General features: G+C 33.8%; 1 long non-coding RNA gene across 3 annotated transcripts in view; it reads right to left on the bottom strand.

The window, feature by feature from the left end:
• Positions 1-7,359: 7,359 nt before the first annotated feature.
• LOC148941479 (uncharacterized) overlaps positions 7,360-19,445 on the bottom strand; it is a 52,038-nt gene continuing 39,952 nt past the window's right edge. For all 3 annotated transcript variants that reach the window (XR_016143265.1, XR_016143264.1, XR_016143266.1), the window contains one exon: positions 7,360-7,578. This is a non-coding gene — a long non-coding RNA (uncharacterized LOC148941479). The remainder of the gene's footprint in view (positions 7,579-19,445) is intronic.

The raw sequence follows: 19,445 nt of genomic DNA, 5'->3' as shown, positions 1-19,445 counted from the left end.
ACCCTAGGCAATCTGTAAAACATCAGGGCCTCTTCTATATAATATTAGCACGGGTTGAGAAATGAAAAAGTGGCTAAAAAGAGGAATAGGGTCCCCCTTTCGTATAACGTCAGAGAATTCGTTAGGGGAGGAATATTGTAGTTTCCTCTAGTTCTAATCTTCTTATATATATATATATGAGATTTTAATAAATGCTAGGTAAGAACCAAAGGTCTCTAAGCTGGAAGGAGGAGGCAAAAAGCTGTTTAATTCATTCTTTCAGGTTAAGGGGTTTATCTTGTACTTAAACCTTAGGTTATTGACAAGATCCAGTTTATAATACGAAACTAATTTTGTTTCTATCTTAATCCTTAAGAATGCTGTATTTCATCTAGAGCGCCCAAGTCTTTATATATATATTCTAACTGAACTATAAAACCAAAACCAAAATATAATAAAATGTCTTGCTTTGACTCCAGCAGTAGTTTATGTCTCCTATATAAGCATTAATTTTATTACCAGGCCTGGTCTATCCAGGTGACAAAAATCCTTAAGAAATTTACTTCTTATCTCAATTTTATTCTCGAAGGGAAATCTAGACAGACAGTGATAGCTTTTTATCCTAATTTATAAAGAAAACACTTACTCAAATTCCTTGGTTCCGAGGCAAACTACCCCGATTTGTTTCTCATCCGTAAAGTTATATTCATTTTGCTACTTGTTCCGTTTTAGTCCTCTTCGCTTGCTCTTTTAGCCAATCAACAACTTTTTATTCAAAAGTTTTTTTTTTAGCATTTCAAGTCCTTGCGTTCTTTTTGTTTTGTACCCAAAACTGGTCCAATTTAGGTCTTCAAATATTTGTCAGGGGTTCAAAAGTCGTTTGATTCATGAACAAAGAATTGTCACAACAAGATTTATGACTAGTTACGCATAGTGAAGTTATTTTCAAATTCAAGATAATTTGAAGTTGTCGCTTTATTTCTGATCTATTGAAGCAAAAGGGAATTCCAAGCTTTACTAAAGTTGAGTTGCCAAATTACACAAAATTAAAGCCTCCTTACAATATCCCCCACTAAAAATATTAGTACAATTTTTGTTTTAAAAGGAATATACGAAAAGAAACACAAATTTACTAAGATCTATTGTAACTCAATTTCTCCGTATAGTGCTTCTAAATGGAACCCCTGCGACTTTTGGTCTCGATAATTTGTTTATAATTTTCTTCACTTTTTGAATATCAATCCTACTGAAATTTTAAAACTTGAGAGTTTTAAAATTTGATAATGTGATTTGAGGTTTTTTTGTATGTTTTTAAATTAAACATGTTCTGTTCCAAATAAATTGGGATAGAACGTAACCGTGCTTAGCTCCTGTTGAGGTTTTGCGTTATGTGAGTTGTTCTCTTCAGTTCAGATTATTATAAGATTAAATCAATGCATTCATATCACTCTCACAATTATTGTACTTTTATTCCCTCATAAATATAGAAATTGAGGAGTAATTAGTGTGCATAAAAAATCGAAGTTTTTTTTTTTTTAGATGAATCAGAAAACCTTTCAAACTGGAAAAAAAACAACTAAACTAACAGAAAGAAAAGAGAGGAGTTCAATTAATTATCAGATCTAACGCTTTCCTGCTCAGTTTAATCAAGAACAGCTTTAAAAGTTGACATCCAAACCAGCGAACAGTGCCATGTTCCGACTGAATAAACGGAAAATACAAATTTTAAAGAATTTCTTTGCGAAAACTGCTTCAGCTTCTTCATCATTCCAAGTTTTCTTGGAATCTTCAGATCTATGATTTCTTAATGAAGTTTAAATGTTGTATTTTCATTAACATAAACATCTAAATATTTATTTAAATTTATGTATATTATATATATTGCATTATTTGAAAGTAATGTGTTTCAAACTTTCTTTTATTTTTCATTGTTTCAGGAGGATATGATGAAATCAAAAGCAACTTCAAAAGCTACTGTCAATGAAGAAGACATAGTAAAACTACAGAAGTTTACTGAAGTTTTTGGACAGGAAGGATAATCTTTTTAATGCTAAAGTTGTTTTTTTAATGATTTATTGTATATAAGTTACTTAATTTCTACTGCCACGAGTTTTTTAATTGATTTTTGTGAAGTTACCAGTCAAATTACAAATTTATTTCAAATTATTAGATTTTTTTGCTCTTTTCTTCTTCGCAATTGCTATTAGTCAATTACTCTGTGCATGATGTAATTAGTAGTAGCAATGGACTCATTAGTGTAGCCAGAAGTTTTTTGTGACGGCCTCCTCCTTTAAAGTTGAGTAATTGAAGTCAGGTTAAGAATAGATTTCCTGTGGTTCCCTTCCCCATCTAGGGGGGAGAGTCTGGATGTTTTTTATATTCTTTTTTTACATCTCCTATTTTAACACTTGTTTTTTTTTTTTTTTTTTTTTTTTTTTTTTTTTTTTTTTTTTTTTTTTAGTAAGTGAAGAACAGGATGTTTTATGCTTAGATATAAGGTTCTGCCCTTAGAATGGCAAACTTAAGCACTTTTTGTACTTTGACTCCCTCCATCTCAAAGAAAATTTTGAATCTCAACTTTAGGGATCCGACCCGTGTAGATACGTAATTTAAATTGTGCCTACCATAGATACGGCTTGCGTCAAGTGCGTGAGACATATTTATGGTTTCGTGATATTGGAAAACCCCTTGTAGATTGTCGCAGGCTTAGAAAAATTCCTGTCGCAAAGTATTTAGCATTGGTAAACCCCGTTTGGCTTTTTTATGTGCATCGAGAGATGAAAATAACGAAGCCAAATCCACGCAATAAGGTAGACGACGAAAAACACCCTATTTGACTCAACAGCTCTTTCCTAACACTTTGGACGGATTGACATTGCTCCTCGTCGTGATTTTAGCTGAGCCCTATTTGCTGCTGACGTACTTCACCTTCATTATTAATTTTTCTCAATCAAAAGCAGAAGTCCCACAACAAATCATTGCTTTTATAAGAAATTCTGCCTCAAAATACTACTTCCTTTCTAATTGTAAACATCTAGAACCTGAATGTGGACCCTACCAAAGACACAGCTACATGGCAACGTAGATGATGTGCAAACACTTTGCCATTATCTGAATTTATTACCGAGCTGCTGTTAAAGGCATTTACTTTTTGAATATTCCAGCCTCTTTTTTTCATATGTATGATGTCATAAAATATTACCGGGTTCCTTCTCAGCCTCCACGAGAGTAAAGCGGGTTCAAAAATTTCTTTCTATGAGGCTTGGGAATATATGTGGCAAATAATCAGGATAAATCACTATATTTATGCTTCGCAAGATATCTAACAATATTAATTTTATACTTCGTTCTGCTTCTTCATTCCTATTCATAGGCTTCAAATCCTTTGTCTGTGAGTACAGTGGTTCGAGTCCTGGTGTCACTGGTTGTTTGGAACGGGGTCACTGGTGCGACTCTGTAAGCTCAGCCAAGAGAAGACTGAGCTTTAAATAGGTACTTGGAGAAATCTGGGGGAAAAACACAGGAAGCGTTGGATGATTTGCCCCCAACCACGTATTGTACTCCTGGCCGAAGCCAGAGAGTCAGAAGATCCTGCGTTACGCAGACCATTGGTCAGCATGCGAAAAAGGTTTTTTTTTTTATCATTTAAAGAATATGGTTGGAGAATAGCAAAATGGTGTTTTTCCAGTCAGAACTTTACCTGAGGAAAAAGGTGTTTGAAACGTTATGGTTTTAGAAAGGTGAGCAAAAAATATTCCGTTATGTCGAGGGCAGTAGGGTATAAATATGTTGATTGTCTGATTTACCCTTGCGTAACCCTTAAAGTAAATTAAATAATAAAGCCAATAATGCCTCTCTGCGCTACATAGTACAGGTTTTGAAATGATGTCCGTTATGTAGTTGATATGGTAAATGCTTATTAGATTCTTGACTAGCAAACTGCCGGAAAACTCTTAATGTTACAAATAAAAGATAGGGAGGATTTAAGAACGAATATTACCCCATTGATAGGATGTTTATTCTAAGAGGCATTATTGGGAAACGTACAACTTGACGTAACCAACTTCTTGCTGCAAACTCTGGATGTAAATAAAGTCTCTGACAGCGTAAGCAGAGCTAAGCTCTGCGTTGATCTTGTGAATTCAGGTTTGCCACCTGCAAAAAGAATTGACAAAGCCCTGCTATACCTGCGCAGGTAAACAACCACCACGCATCTAAAAAGAATGATGGTAATCAGTCAGTTTTAATTCCATAAACATATTGATATCAATGTTTGACCTGGTAATTTAATAAGTACTATGATCGTAAGGAAAGTGCAGAATGTCAATACCTGGTGATGAAAATGATGTATTCTTTGCTACAAAGGAAACGCTTCTTTATACATATTTACGACTGCATCTACTTCTAAGAAAAATATTGTCTCTATCCACTAATCTTAATGTACCTTATTGTAAACTGATTGATCAATTCTTTGCAAACATTTGCATATTAACGTTACTGTTGTTTCTTCATGAACATTTGGATGAGACTAGGGAAGTTGAAGGAATGGTTATTTGAAACACTGAAGCACAAAATAGTTTCCATATGAATATCTAGCACGTACATAGACGTTTTTGGGGAAGCAATGGTTGTAGTTATTTGTTTTTTAGGGGGGTGAGGTAGAGTATTTGGTCTAAAATTACAAAGCGTAGGTGAATTTTATAAGATTTTTGCAAATACCACAAAAACTTTAATTTTTACAGCACCAGGTTTTTTTGGCCCTCCTCTACATTTTTACGCTTTAATTGAATACGCCAACACATTACAAAAAGGATTTTTTCTGTATCCACCCCGAAGGCTTGGATGGAATTTCTGTGTTACCTTAGATAAAATATGCTGTTTGGACAATTTGCGAACTTTCTCCCGTATGTGGAGTGACAAAGTGACAACCGTCTAAATTATGAGAAAAGAGAACAAAAAATTTTGTGGAGAATCGAAGCATACACGTTTTATTTTTCCTATTTTCCATGAAAAATCTACGATTAGCAAGGTTATTATGAAGAAAATACGTTTCACCATCAGCTTACACAAAGTCGAAAACGTGTATATAGAGAACCCATGCTTATTCAAAAGTTCTCTTCGTATCAAACCTGTTCCAATCATTTCTGTCTAACCACAATTCTATACGTAATTTGAACTACTCTTTAAAAATCAGGATTTGGTTAATTTGTTGTCTTGATTTATATTGAGAGCCTTATCGCCACAGACAAAACGTGCGTAATACAGACATCAAACTGAAATAATCTTATGGTACCAATAGATTTGGTGCTTCTGCTGGCCTGTCCTCAGTTTTCCGGACTTCGAGTACGCGTTAACCTCAGCACAAAGAGCCTGAAGTCACTCGGATACTCGGCCCTTTTTTAAAATTGTAAGACAGGGCAAATAGACATTTGTATTATATGCCTTTTCGGCTGTAGAAATACGAAAGGTGTTATGGGACATATCTGTCAAAAATGAGATATATATCGATTCTACTAAAATCAGACACGTCCGATCGATTGGTTTAACCAGAATGAACGTATCCCTTTTCTTTCTCTAGTTATTCTCAATTTAATCATCCGCTCAAAACGTATTATAACCAAATTTTGACCTTTTGCAGAGCAAAAAGCTTTAACTGCAAGACTTCCACAGCCACCCCATGACTTATGTCCCATGACTTCCACGATAGAATATCCCTTGACTTCCATCGTGACATGGCCCAAAAAGCATGATTGGAGCTCGAGACACATGGAGGCATATTTTCCAAAACAATTTTTGCTTCTCCTGAGCATTCTGAAAATTTCGCTTAACGCCTTTCGTATTTCCACAGTCGTTTTGTCTATACTTATCACCATGTTACAGGAAAATTAACCCTTTTTATTTTTTAAATTGTATTTCATGAGGTTCATTCTTTTCGAAGTTTTTGGAGTTACTTTTTAGCAAACTTTAGGTAACAATCAAGCGAGACATTGACGAGTTTAAAAGCAGCAGCGATCTAACCTGGATTTCCTGTTTGGATTTTTGATTCTTGAAAAGAAAAAAAATTACTTCTAAAATACGATTTTTACGCCAAAATCTGAAAACGCCATATTTACAAATTCTTGCCATTCGCGCTCCGAATCTTTGACACCAGTGAAGCTGCAAAAGTATTTTTTTAACCTTAACTGTAGGTGGCTTGCAAAATAAATTACTATTGGCTCAAAACAAAGAAACCATACACATTTCAAAAGTGCTCAACATTCAAGCGAGAAGATACGATACAGGAACATACGATAGTCATCTATATATGTAAATATGTAGGAGCGTCATTTCGGGGGGGGGGGCAGTTGACCCCAATAATTTGGAGAAAAATTAGTATATAGCCCATGCCCTTTGGATATCCAGATATGGACCCCTCTTACCCCCCCCTCCCCCCAATTAAAAATGCTGGAGATACGCCCCTATAAACATACCCCTTAATATCTGAGCCCTTGATAATTCACAAGTAAGACCTACAAAAAGAGAAACGTACGAAGTAAGAAAAGCTCACATTTCTTTCGTCAGGATTTTTAAGATGAAAAATTGGATAAATAGTTTTTATAACGTCTAGCTTCGAGAATTAAGTATATTATGCCTGAAGAACTATAGTTAAATGATGGTATTAAAAGTCCGTATTTTTGCCTTTTTTCAGAATTAAAGGGCCGGAATCACTGAACTTTTTACGGTACTGATTCAGCATCCTAGTGGGCAAATGATAGTGGTACAAAAACAGTGCCCTTTGCGTTAGATTTTCATAACTAAACATCATGGACACCAATGGTCAACTGCAGTTTATCAATTGCTGCATGATTGATCTCAACTAAGTTCTTATGATTTTCCTTCTGAAGAGAAGGAAACGATTGAGGAGTGAAACACCCCAGGAAGAACATTTTTTGAACTTATGTTTTTTATGAGCAAAACGGAATTCGGTGCTGTTTTTGTAAATCGGCACAGAACCATTTTAACATTGGAAAGGCTTGCGACACATATTCTAGAATGCAATTTCAACCCCAAGTGACTTGTTGCTTGCAATTCAGGATGTGGAACTACTATACATTTGAAAGAGTTCGAAAATTATAACTGTGTGTAAAGTTAAAGGACTTAAACGGAAATAAAAATTACTACTGTTAAGTCAGAATCAGATCTGCTTGAAGCAGGAAATGCTGAATTTAAAAGGGCATCTTGTAGATCAGAGATACATTAGAAGAAAAAAAAAAATCCAAGATGCAGTCGCAATTGGCTCTGCTTAAAGCAGAAATTGCTTCATTAAAAAGAGCAAACTCAGAGGAGGAGTCTCCGAAGAAAACACTCAGATGACTAAAAATCAAGGATTAATAACAAAAATTTCTTGGTCTATATGAGCGTTATCTAATCCATTCATAACATATATAAAAATACAGTCATTCATTAAACAACGATGCCGACAGAGATGTGCCCTGAATCGATCCTGGTTTGCTATTGTAGCTTCTCTGGAACGCAAACCATCGATTTTTATTTGAGTTCTCAATCAGTGTTAACCATCTCCAACGGACATCCAGACTCGGATAGCAATATTTTGGCTCCCTGTAAAAAAGAAAAATCCGTTGACACCGAGAACGATTTTTAATAGAATGAAGCTCGTTTAAAGCAAATCCAAGTTACAATTCGTTATAAACCGTATATATGAAAAAGGTCGTTGAAGATTTTAATCAATATATATAGCGAAAAATTGGAGCATATTTTCAAAAATTTGTATTGCTAGTTATCAAACGGAAGGTAAGACAGAAATAAAAAAAAAAAAATTCTAAACTTTCTTGCCACACTGTATTATAGAACTTTCTCTCATCTTGTAAAAACAATGGCCCACATTATAACCTTAAGCTACTAGCTGAAATATGTATATAGCCAATTCTAGTCCTATATTTGCTTGTTAATACTCCTAAGGAATGATTAATCGAAAATAAATTTCAAAACCATAGAATTCAAAGTCATGATAAAAATTTGACCACTAAGGCAAGTATTAAAGTACGAAGGACAAACAGATAAGAAAAAAGAAAATATATGCCCTATATCTTCAGTCTACTCACAACTAAAATCCACAATTTTCAACTATTTATCTTTCAATTTATTGAAAATTACCATATTATGCCGCGAAAATAAATAGGCAGAACAAATTGTTTAAATTTAAGTTTTTCAAAGAAAACTAGAGCTCAATTAAGCCGAAAATGAGCAGAAACAAATTCAAATAACCTTCCAAGCGTAAAACTATCACAAATCACCATCAATAAATAAATGAAACCTAAAACGAACAGAAATTATAATAAATAGCCGAGTAAACTCAAAACAAGCAGAAATCAACATGCGTAGGGCTGACAATCCCCACCTTCTCAAAACCTAAACATAACTTGCATTTTACTGGAAAAAAACCATGTTATGTTAGTTTAATATACATAAACTGATATTTATTCCTTAAAGTTTTGATATTTTTTACTTATTAAAGTAAAAACATTTAAAATGTTTTCAACAAATGCAAATTATGTTCTGGTCTTGAGAAGGTACGGGGGTTGTCAGCCCTACTCGTGTGGTAGTTTTACGCTTGGAAGATTATTTGAATTAATTTCTGCTCAATTTAAGGAGCTCGTTACTTTCCTCCGAAAAACATGTTTTGTGGGAAACATTTTTCAAATTAATTTCTGTTCGTTTTCTATTGAAATTAACTAAAAAAAAAATAAGTTTTTTTTTACTGAAAATAAGGAGCGACATTAAAGCTTAAAACGAACAGAAACTATTCCTTATATGAAAGGGATTGTCTCCTCCTCAACGCCTCGCTCTTCAAGCTAAAGTTTTTTATTGTTATAAAAAAATAGAATTGTGGGAAAGTCAAACTTCAGCGTTAAAGAGCTAGGCGTTGTGGAGGGGTCAGCCCCTTTCATGTACGGAATAATTTCTGTTCGTTTTAAGTTTTAACGTCGCTCCTTAATTTCAGTTAAACAATCCTTTTTTTTTTTATTTAATTTTTGAACGTTTTTGAATAAATGCAGGTTTTGATCTTGGCTCACAGTACATGAATAATTAACACAAAATTTTCATATTTATTTACTTTTATTTAGTTAAATGGCTTTCTCGAAACTTGTTTCATTTTATTTACGAACGTTTTTATTAGTAATAAATATACGTAACTTACGAATTAATTTACGTAACAAACTTCTATATTCATATATTTTTAATACGTATATTAGGGGGTTCGCCCCCTAGTCAATACCTTGCTCTTTAAGCGAACGTTCGAATTTTGTTCCAATTCTTTAAAACTGACCGCTTAATCACAAAGGCCGTTAATTAGAATAAATAGCTGTTATGAAAGTACTAAAAAATCTCTGGCTTAAAGAGCGAGGTATTGACTAGGGGGTGAACCCAATCATATATGTAATTGTTGGGGTTCCACCCCTGTTTCTTTTCCTTTTAGATAAATGACCTATTTTCGTTTCTTTAATTACATTCGCTTATAGTATAATTTCAAAATACAGGTTAAATTTCCGTTACTAAGCGATAGTGGTTTTGTAATAGGTAAGCTGTGAAGCAAGGTTATTTTTGTACTTCCTGGTTGGGAGTCATTGAAAGATAAATCTAAGAGGTAAAATTGGGTTTGAATGAGGAGGTAGCTCATTGGCTTGGCCAAGTGACGGTCCACCCATGCAAACAGTGCTGTACAAATTATTATGTTTTAGTCTGCGTTCTGACCCCAGTCGGGGATATATATCTTTTCTATTGATATTTTTGACCCTTTTTGGAAGAATACAAGTAAGGTATTTTCTACAAACTGTGTACTATTTTCCGTAACCCAGGCAGGGTAGGAATAGAAACACGAGGTACCGTCATTATTATATTGACAGGGAGGGTTGTTACCTCCAAGAAGAGAGTAGAGATTTTCTAGCCGTAACCGAAGGCGGGTACATTTGGCTTTAGAAAGTGGCCATTTGACCACTCGATCGCGTTACCATACCCTGGGACAGGGTATACTGTAAATAGGGTAGTACCAAACCCGATATTTGCAGAACCGTTGGGGTAAGAGCGGGAATCTCACTAACATTTGGGCCGACAAGGGATTCTCCCCTTCGAGTAAGTGGCATAGCAACCTTTTTTGCGCCATTTTTGCATCAATAAGTGGCGACACCCGTACTTACACCCCAATAAGTGGTGCCAGCGGTAGCTAGCACTACGAACATTCTGCGTTCTGACCCCAGTAAGGGATATATATATATATATATATATATATATATATATATATATATATATATATATATATATATATATATATATATATATATATATATATATATATATATATATATATATATATATATATATATATATATATATATATATATATATATATATATATATATATATATATATATATATATATATATATATATATATATATATATTTATATATATATATATATATATATATATATATATATATATATATATATATATATATATATATATATATATATATATATATATATATATATATATATATATATATATATATATATATTTGAGGTATTTGTGACCCTTTTGGAAGAGTATAAGTAAGGTATTTTCTACAAACTGTGTACTATTTTCCGTAACCAGGGCAGGGTAGGAATAGAGCTACAAGGTACCGTCATTATTATATTGACAGGGAGGGTTGTTACTTCCAAGGAGAGAGTAGAGATTTTCTAGCCGTAACCCAAGGCGGGTACATTTGGCTTGAGAAAGTGGCCATTTGACCACTCGATCGCGTTACCACACCCTGGGACAGGGTACACTGTAAATAGGATAGTACCAAACCCAATTTTTGCAGAACCGTTGGGGTAAGAGCGAGAATCTCACTAAAATTTGGGCCGACAAGGGGTTCTCCCTTCAAGTAAGTGGCATAGCCACCGTTTCGGTACCAATTACACTTTTAAAAGCGGTGATCCCGCACACACACCCCAATAAGTGGTGCCAGCGGTAGCTAGCACTACGAACATTGGTGTAAAATGTTCGTTTAAAAGAACATTCTGTTCGTTCAAAGTTTTGATGAAATATAAAAAAACTTGTTTTTTTATATTTAATTTCTGATCTTTTTTAAATAATGCTGGGAAGTCCAGCGCCCCCTTCATAGCAATTTCCCTTCCCCCATAAAAACTTCCATCATGGAAATATCCTCCCAAATAACCCCCCCCCACTACCAGGAAAAATCTCCCCTGAAAACGTCTGTACTGTATACTTCCCAATAACCGATACTAAATGTTAACATTGGGTAAAGTTCATAACTTTCAGCCCTCCTCCCGGGAACTTCGGGGGATTAAGTCATCCTAAAAGACATATGTATAATATTTTCGAACATGCTGAACAAAATGGCTATCTCAAAATTTTGATCAGGTGACTTTGGGAAAAAATGAGCGTGGGAGGGGGTCTAGTTGCCCTTCATTTTTTTCTCTCACTTAAAAAGGGCACTAGAACTTTTAATTTCCATTCCAATGAGCCCTCCCACGATATTCTAAGACCACTGGGTAGATACGATCACCCCTGGGAAAAAAAACAAATAAACATGCACCCCTGATCTTTCTTCTGGCAAAAAATGCAAAATTCCACATTTTTGTAGATAGGAGCTTGAAACCTCTACAGTAGGGTTCTCTGATACGCGAAATATGATGGTGTGATTTTCATTAAGGTTCTATAGCTTTTAGGGGGTCTTTCCCCCTTTTTTCGAAAATCAGCCAAATTTTCTCAGGCACGTAACTTTTGATGGGTAGGAGTTAACTTGATAAAACTTATATATTTGAAATCAGCATTAAAATCCGATTCTTTTAATGTATCTATTTGTATCAAAATTCAGTTTTCTAAGTTTCGGTTACTATTGAGCCGGGTCCCAATAACCAATACTATACGTTAACATTGGGTAAAGTTCATAACTTTCAGCCCTCCCCCTGGGGGCTCCGAGGGATTAAGTCATCCTAAAAGACATAGTTATAATATTTTCGACCATGCTGAACAAAATGGCTATCTCAAAATTTTGATCGGGTGACTTTGGGAAAAAATGAGCGTGGGAGGAGGCCTAGTTGCCCTCCATTTTTTTTGGTCACTTAAAAAGGGCACTGGAACTTTTAATTTCCCTTCCAATGAGCCCTCCCACGATATTTCAGGACCACTGGGTCGATACGATCACCCCTGGGAAAAAAAAAAAAAAAAACAAATAAACACGCATCCGTGATCTTTCTTCTGGCAAAAAATGGAAAATTCCACATTTTTGTAGATAGGAGATTGAAACCTCTACAGTAGGGTTCTCTGATACGCTGAATATTATGGTGTGATTTTCATTAAGGTTCTATAATTTTTAGGGGGTCTTTCCCCCTTTTTTCGAAAATCAGCCAAATTTTCTCAGGCGCGTAACTTTTGATAGGTAAAATTAAACTTGATGAAACTTATATATTTGAAATCAGAATTAAAATTTCTATAAGAATCCATAGTTTGGCTTGCTATTTGTATGTTGAAGAAACTTTCAATAAATTTTAATCCTGACAAAAATAGTATTGTTCAATTAATTTTTATACCTCCTCAAGATGAGCCTTTTTCTCTAAACGACGTAGGTTTTAGACTTTTACAGTGAAAGAAGGAGGCGATACCCAAACTCGAATTTGTAATGATTTTTGTTCGTTTCTAGCTTGATTTGCATATTCAATTTAAGTTTCACTCTTTTTAAGTTTTATTCATTTATATTGGCATCTAGTGTATGTTTGTTTGCATTGATTGTTTATTTAATTTCTATTCGTTTTGGGCTTCATTTATCCTTCAATAGCCAATTTTTTTTTCATTTTACGCTTGATTTTCATATTCAATTTAAGCATTGCTCGCTTTAAGATTTATTTATTCATTTATATTATCACTTGTTTTATGTTTTTTTTGCTATGATTGTTTATTTAATTTCTGTTCGTTTTTGGTTTCATTTACTCTTTAATAGTACTTTCTGATCGTTTTGAGTTTGAATTTGAACAGGTATTTGTGTCTGCTGATCTAAAGTTTAAAATGGCCTTTACTTTTCTTTGAAAAAAAACTTCTTTTTCGGAGTTTTTTTTTTTAATTAATCCATTTAAAAGTCCAATATTTCACAGTCAAGCTCCGTTACAGTTACTCTCGTTAGAAAATACCAAATATTATTGGATTTTCATGCTTTATGGTGGATGCTTTAACAAGTATCAGAGGTAGTCTATAAGGATGAATAAAATAAGAATCTAGAATCAAATGATTATAGAAACGATATTGCTTCTGAATTGGAATATAATTTTCAGATTTAATAACAGGATTTTTTTTTTCTGTCATTCTATTATCCCTCCCAAATTAGAAATTTGATCTGTTTTAGGATTCACCATCTAGGTAATACCAGAGGACTGCCAGCGAGGGTTATTTTGACCCTCTATTGCCACAACACAAAAATTATAAAGATTACTTTTACAAAGGCTGATCCTTTGTTCATCAAAGCTTTTTACCATACAGAGGTAGACAGAGTCTGAATTAATAAATAAAGTCTCTTTAATTATCATGGTTTAGGCTCATATTTCAAAAAAGAGAAGAGACTAAGTACCATATTAAAATATTCACGACTCAGCTTACAAGTGGGATATTATTTTTTAATAATTTATATCTTCTCAATCCATTATTTTCGGGTAAAGTTGAGGAGAAAAAGCACAAAGGTAACAAGACAGCGCTTTAGATGTCAGCTGATAATTTATTCGCTGATAGACAACTAATCCGTGCAATATACTAGAAAATGAACAATAACATTATTAAAAAGTTTCTTTTGTTCAAAGATATTAAAAGAAACAGACATTGATGCATTAAATGTTTAACCCGTTTGTTTTCATCCACAAGGAGCAAATATTATTTTCTAGAGCAACTGAAACGTTTCCAGGACATTTTATTTTCTCCCTATTTTCCAGGTGTTCTCCATGACTGGGAAATTGGTCTTGCATTTTCCAGTTTTACGAGGACGCATGGGAACCCTGCTATTGTCCCCATCTACAAACATTTTTACATTACTCCGCAGCAAAAAAAGATGCTACGCTTTTACACAAGTTGCCAGAAAACTGTAATAAATCTAATGCAAAAATTCATTGTTTCTGTTTTAATAATCTTACCTTTGATCTTAGATTAATTCCTACATACCTTATCAGTTGTCTCTAAATACAGTCTGTCTCTAATCAACTAAAAATTATTTGGATTAGCCTACCTGCCGACTGTTATATGGAATGTAACAGTAAATTATATTTTAGCTGTTATATGTTATATAATCTTTCTATCACCGTGTTTATATAAATACAATGATGAATATATATACTGGGGATCCAAATGCACGAAAACGACTTGAAAAACAATTTTGTTACGGCCAAAACTTTTTTCTTGTCAATCAGAACTAGCGTTGGCGAAATTGGATATCGATATATTGCACCAAATATCGATATCGAACACTATTATTTTGACTTTTCTGGAATCTACCGGTGAATTTCCAGCAGATTAGGTCCAACAATGAAAATTGTTCCGCAAATGGCAGGGAAGAAGAATAACCTATTCAATATACTGACGCATATTTGCTGATACAAAGAATACACAGCTGTATCCCTAAAAAGGCATAGCCCGTTCCAAAACTACCTTTAGGGAGAGTGGGCTCTTAAATGTTGCTAAGAACCTCTAAAAGGCTTGGTTAGATAAAATACCTCCCAGGCTTATAGACCTTTTTCAGATCACACTCGTCAAAATTGTATTATGCCCCTGACGATCTTCTCCAAGTTGAAAGTTAATAGCAAGAGTCATGGATTTGGATTTTCTGAAATCATTATCAATAGACGCATGTGCCATGACTGTCCCTGTGATTCAGCCACTACAGAATCAAGCCAGTTTGTAGGGATCACAAGACTAAGTTTCAGTAGTCAATGCTGGGCAAGCTTTGCCAGCAGCTGTATTTGTCACGGTTCTAGATTTTCAGTAGGGAGTCTTTAGTTCCAAGAAAGACTAATCCACTCAAGTCACGGAAGTCTTGTAATATGGGTCTAAGAATACCTATACGAAGCTGTCATAAAATTAATATCCATGCCTGCCACCAATATCCTTTCTGAGGTTTCAAGCCTGATTAGTAAATAATCAAATAGTTTGTGGTAACAAACTGTAAGAAAGGAGCAAATCGGCCAAATAGCAACCGAAACTCTAAAAAAGGGATTTTTTATAACAATAGATAAATGAAATGAATTGGCTTTTTATGCCAACCCCAGATATATAAAATTCATCAAGTTTCACGTACCCATCAAAAGCTACGAGCCTGAGAAAATTTGTATAGTTTTTTTTAGAAAGAACAGGAGCACCCCTAAAAAGTCAATGCATCTTAATAATCTCGGGAGAGGGCTCGATCGAACGGAGATTACAGTTCTAGTTCCCAATTTCGTGACCAAACGATTGGAGGGCGACTAGATTCCCCTTCTCCCTCCCATGCTCATTTTCCCCAAAGTCATACAATCAAAATTTTGAGATACTCATTTTGATCAGCATAGTTGAAAGACCTAGTATCATGCTTCTGGGGATGACACGGTCCTGAAAGTCTCTGGAGAAAAGGGTTGTAAGTTACGCAATTTGTCTAGTCTTTACATATAGTATTTGTTATTGGGAAGTAAACCGACATTTTTAGGGGAGAGTGAGTTTTATGTGGGGGGGGGGGAGAATTTTCTGCCGGGGGAGTTTCCAAGGGAAGAATGTTCCGTGGCGAGGAAAGTTTCTGGGGAAGAACTTTAAAGGGAAACTATACACGAGGACGGGGGAATTTACCAGAATTCTAATTCAAATTTACACGTGGAGATTCCGAGAAAATTGCCCAGGAAAAATTTTCAAAGAAGTTGAGTCTGGCGAATTTTTCCGTTGGGGGATTTTCTGCGGGAGATTCTCCATCTAGGGAATTTCACGTGGGAGAAACTTTCCATTGAAACATTGGGAGGGAGGAATTTCGAGAAATATTTTCCACGGAGAGAGGATTTCCGGCATGATTTGAAAAACGATTAGAAATTAAAAGAAAAACATGTCTTTTTTCTAACAAAAGGGGGCTTTAAAATAATTTTCCATGCGGAATTGTCCGCAAAAAATTTTCTGGGGGAAATTTCAGCAGGGATGGAATGGTCTGGGGATGGAACTTTCCAAGGAGGAATTTTATTCGAGGGGGGGGGTCCATGGTGCGAAAAGGAGGATTTTCTGGCGTTATTTTAGAAATAATCAGAACTTAAACAAAAACTATTTTTTTCAGCTAAAAGTAAGGAGCAATATTAAACCTTAAAACGAACAGAAATTATTCCATATGTGAGGGCAGATCCCCCCCTCCTCAATATCTTGCTGTTTAAGCTAATTTTAACTTTTTGTCCCAATTATGTAAGAACAACTCCTGAAACACAAAAGCTGTCTGATTGGACTAAGGACATTGTTAAAATACAAAAAGAAAATTTGGCGTCGAGTAAGGTATTGAGGAAGGGTTATCCCCCTCATATATGGAACACTTTCTGTTCTTTTAAGCTTTAGTGTTACTCCTTACTTTCATAAAAAAAAGCTTACGAAGTGGGATATTACTTTTTAATTATTTATGTTTTCTCAATTCATTATTTCAAAGGGGAAAATACTGATATGTTGCGGATTTGAATACCGAAAAATAACCAGTGGCTTATTTTTCTTTACCCTGAGCCTGAGTAATTCCAATTTTTTTTTGTTTAATCGTTCATGTACCCATATCAAAGAGGTTCATGGGCTCTGACTTTCCTTAAAATCTCGCACTTAAAAGAATTTTGAAACCCAAAAACTGGTCAATAAACTTCATCTCTAAAACTGTTTTAAAAAATATATCTATAATTTCCCGAACCAAGTGTACCATTATGTATAACAAGAAGAGGAATTAATTTTAAATGTATTTATAAATGGTACCCAAAACTGGACCAAGAAACTAATAATAAATATTTTAAAAACAAAAACAAAACATCCCTTTGATGGGGAAACATCCTTTTGTGGAGGACCATATTAAAGTCTATAACTAGCAAGTCAAAGTTAAATGAAAAAGAAATGACTATAAATGAAAACATAATACTTAAAACGAACAAAAAGTAAAATGGATACACATGCAACTCAATAGATATTGAAAAATATATAAAACATAAGATTAAGAGAAAAAGGTGAATAACTTATTCAAATTTCTAACAAACAGAAATTACTACAAATAAAAAGTACGTTCATTGCTCCTTTAAACTTTTTATCTGCTCCTTTATTTTGTGTTCATTTTCTCCCTTTTGCTAAACCGTCTTACAACAAATTTTTCTTTAAAACGTATTTAAAAAAACAGTAAATATCCCTGATATTAGCAAGGATATCTTTTTTTTTAATGATATTATTTAATGCAAGTAGAAGTGACAGATAGCTAAAATATTATTTAAAACAATGAGCAATACATATATATATATATATATATATATATATATATATATATATATATATATATATATATACAAGGCTTTACCCAGGATTTTCTTTTCGGAGGTGGTTTTACTAAAAAAAAATTCGGGGGAGGAGTGGGGAATTACACAAAAAACCCTCAAAAACGTATACAAAATTTGTTTATATCCATTTTTATTACGTTTTTACGAGTCATATATATATAATATATATATATATATATATATATATATATATATATATATATATATATATATATATATATATATATATATATATATATATATATATATATATATATATATATATATATATATATATATATATATATATATATATATATATATATATATATATATATATATATATATATATATAGTGCAAATTTGTAGTGCATATATGTAGTGCAAATTTTGTTCTGGCCTTGGGAAGGCATAGGGGTTTTGCGCCCAACTTATGTTAATTTCTGCTCGTTTTAAGTTTGACTCGGTTAATTATTGTAATTTCTATTTGTTTTAGGTTTTATTTATTTATCGATACTGAATTGTGGTAGTTCCACACTTGGTAGATTATTTGATTTTATTTTTGCTAATTTTTTGCTTATCAGAGTTCTTTACTTTACTTTGAAAAACTTATTTTTTTGGAAAAGTTTTTTAATTAATAAATAATAAAACATTGAAGCCGGATGGCCTTTAATGTAGGCAACGCTACAGCGTTGCCTCAGATTATTTTGTGTGAGAATACTGTGTATTATTACGTGTGGTGTTATGCTATGTTATTACTATGCAGTTGTAATCATTGTTGCTATGTATGTTTTTTTAAAATCCGTAAATGTTAGTTTGTTGGTTTTTTTTTTGCTTTTGCCATGGCCCGTTGAGGCTTTTGTAGCAATGATTATCTATCTATTTCAATCTTAAAATATCAGAAACTAGAGGTTATCTTTTATACCACTTGTGCTATTGACCGAAAGACGCTCCGTAAGTCTTTTTCAAAGTGGCTAGGTAACATCAAATATTATGAAAAAAAAATCATTTTAAACATCTACACAGAATGACTCAGTCCGGAAGCACCAACCTCATAAAAACATGTGGACAGTAAAAAATTACTCATGGGAGCTTAGGGCTCATATGCCAAAGATAATTTTCTTCTGACAAGTATGGTCAGTATTTTTACTTCCTTTTGTAGCATTTTGCCAATCGGAGTACTTCTGGCACATTGTTGATAAGCAAAAGAAGAAGAAACACCCACTTCTCCAACACTCTTTTGACAGCTTTTTCAATTGAAAGCCAACCTGTATTCAGTACTATAAGAAGCGTATGGACCCCTGTTCAACAAATTCTTGCATTTACTAAAAAATTTTTGCGTCTTGCTGCCTTCTGAGACAAATATAATCAAGTCCTTTAAAAAAGGCTCAAGGCCATCAGGTAGAGCTTTTATTGCATAATTTGTACGCACTGCAATTTAATACCCAGTAAAACCCAAAATAAACAAATCTAGTTTTCACTGACGTTGTCAAAAGCAACACCTATCATGTTTTTTTTTATATGCCTTTTTGCTTTTTACTTCCTTTCGTAGCATTTTGCCATGAGTACTTCTAGCGCATGTCTAAAGATACAATTCAGGAGTCAATTGACGTTCAAGAGCGCCAGATAAGTTTCTTGACCTGTATTAAACAATTATTTGTTTGCATGAGAAGACGATTGTATAAACTGCCTCACTAGAGCAGCCAAAGAGTGCGATGGACCACAAAACGTCAGCATGAAACAACAAAGGTAATGAACATTTCTTTCCCCTTGGTATTCTTACTTTTTCTTAAGGTAGCAGAAAACCGAAAAAACTGATGAATTGTCTTCTATCGTGGTTACGCGTATAGTGTTTTCTTCTTCGTTGAAAATGAAGTTCCCAAGTTTGTCAAGATCGCTTTGGACCTTCTCTTGTTTAAATTTGGTTTCATT

The sequence above is a fragment of the Artemia sp. Qi Xiang Cuo genome, chromosome 18 (genome assembly GCF_049724085.1).
Source record: "Artemia sp. Qi Xiang Cuo chromosome 18, ASM4972408v1, whole genome shotgun sequence".
NCBI classification, from domain to species: Eukaryota; Metazoa; Arthropoda; class Branchiopoda; order Anostraca; family Artemiidae; genus Artemia; species Artemia sp. Qi Xiang Cuo.
The sequence above is the reverse complement of the archived record's forward strand: the minus strand, read 5'-3'. Positions and strand labels throughout refer to the sequence as shown.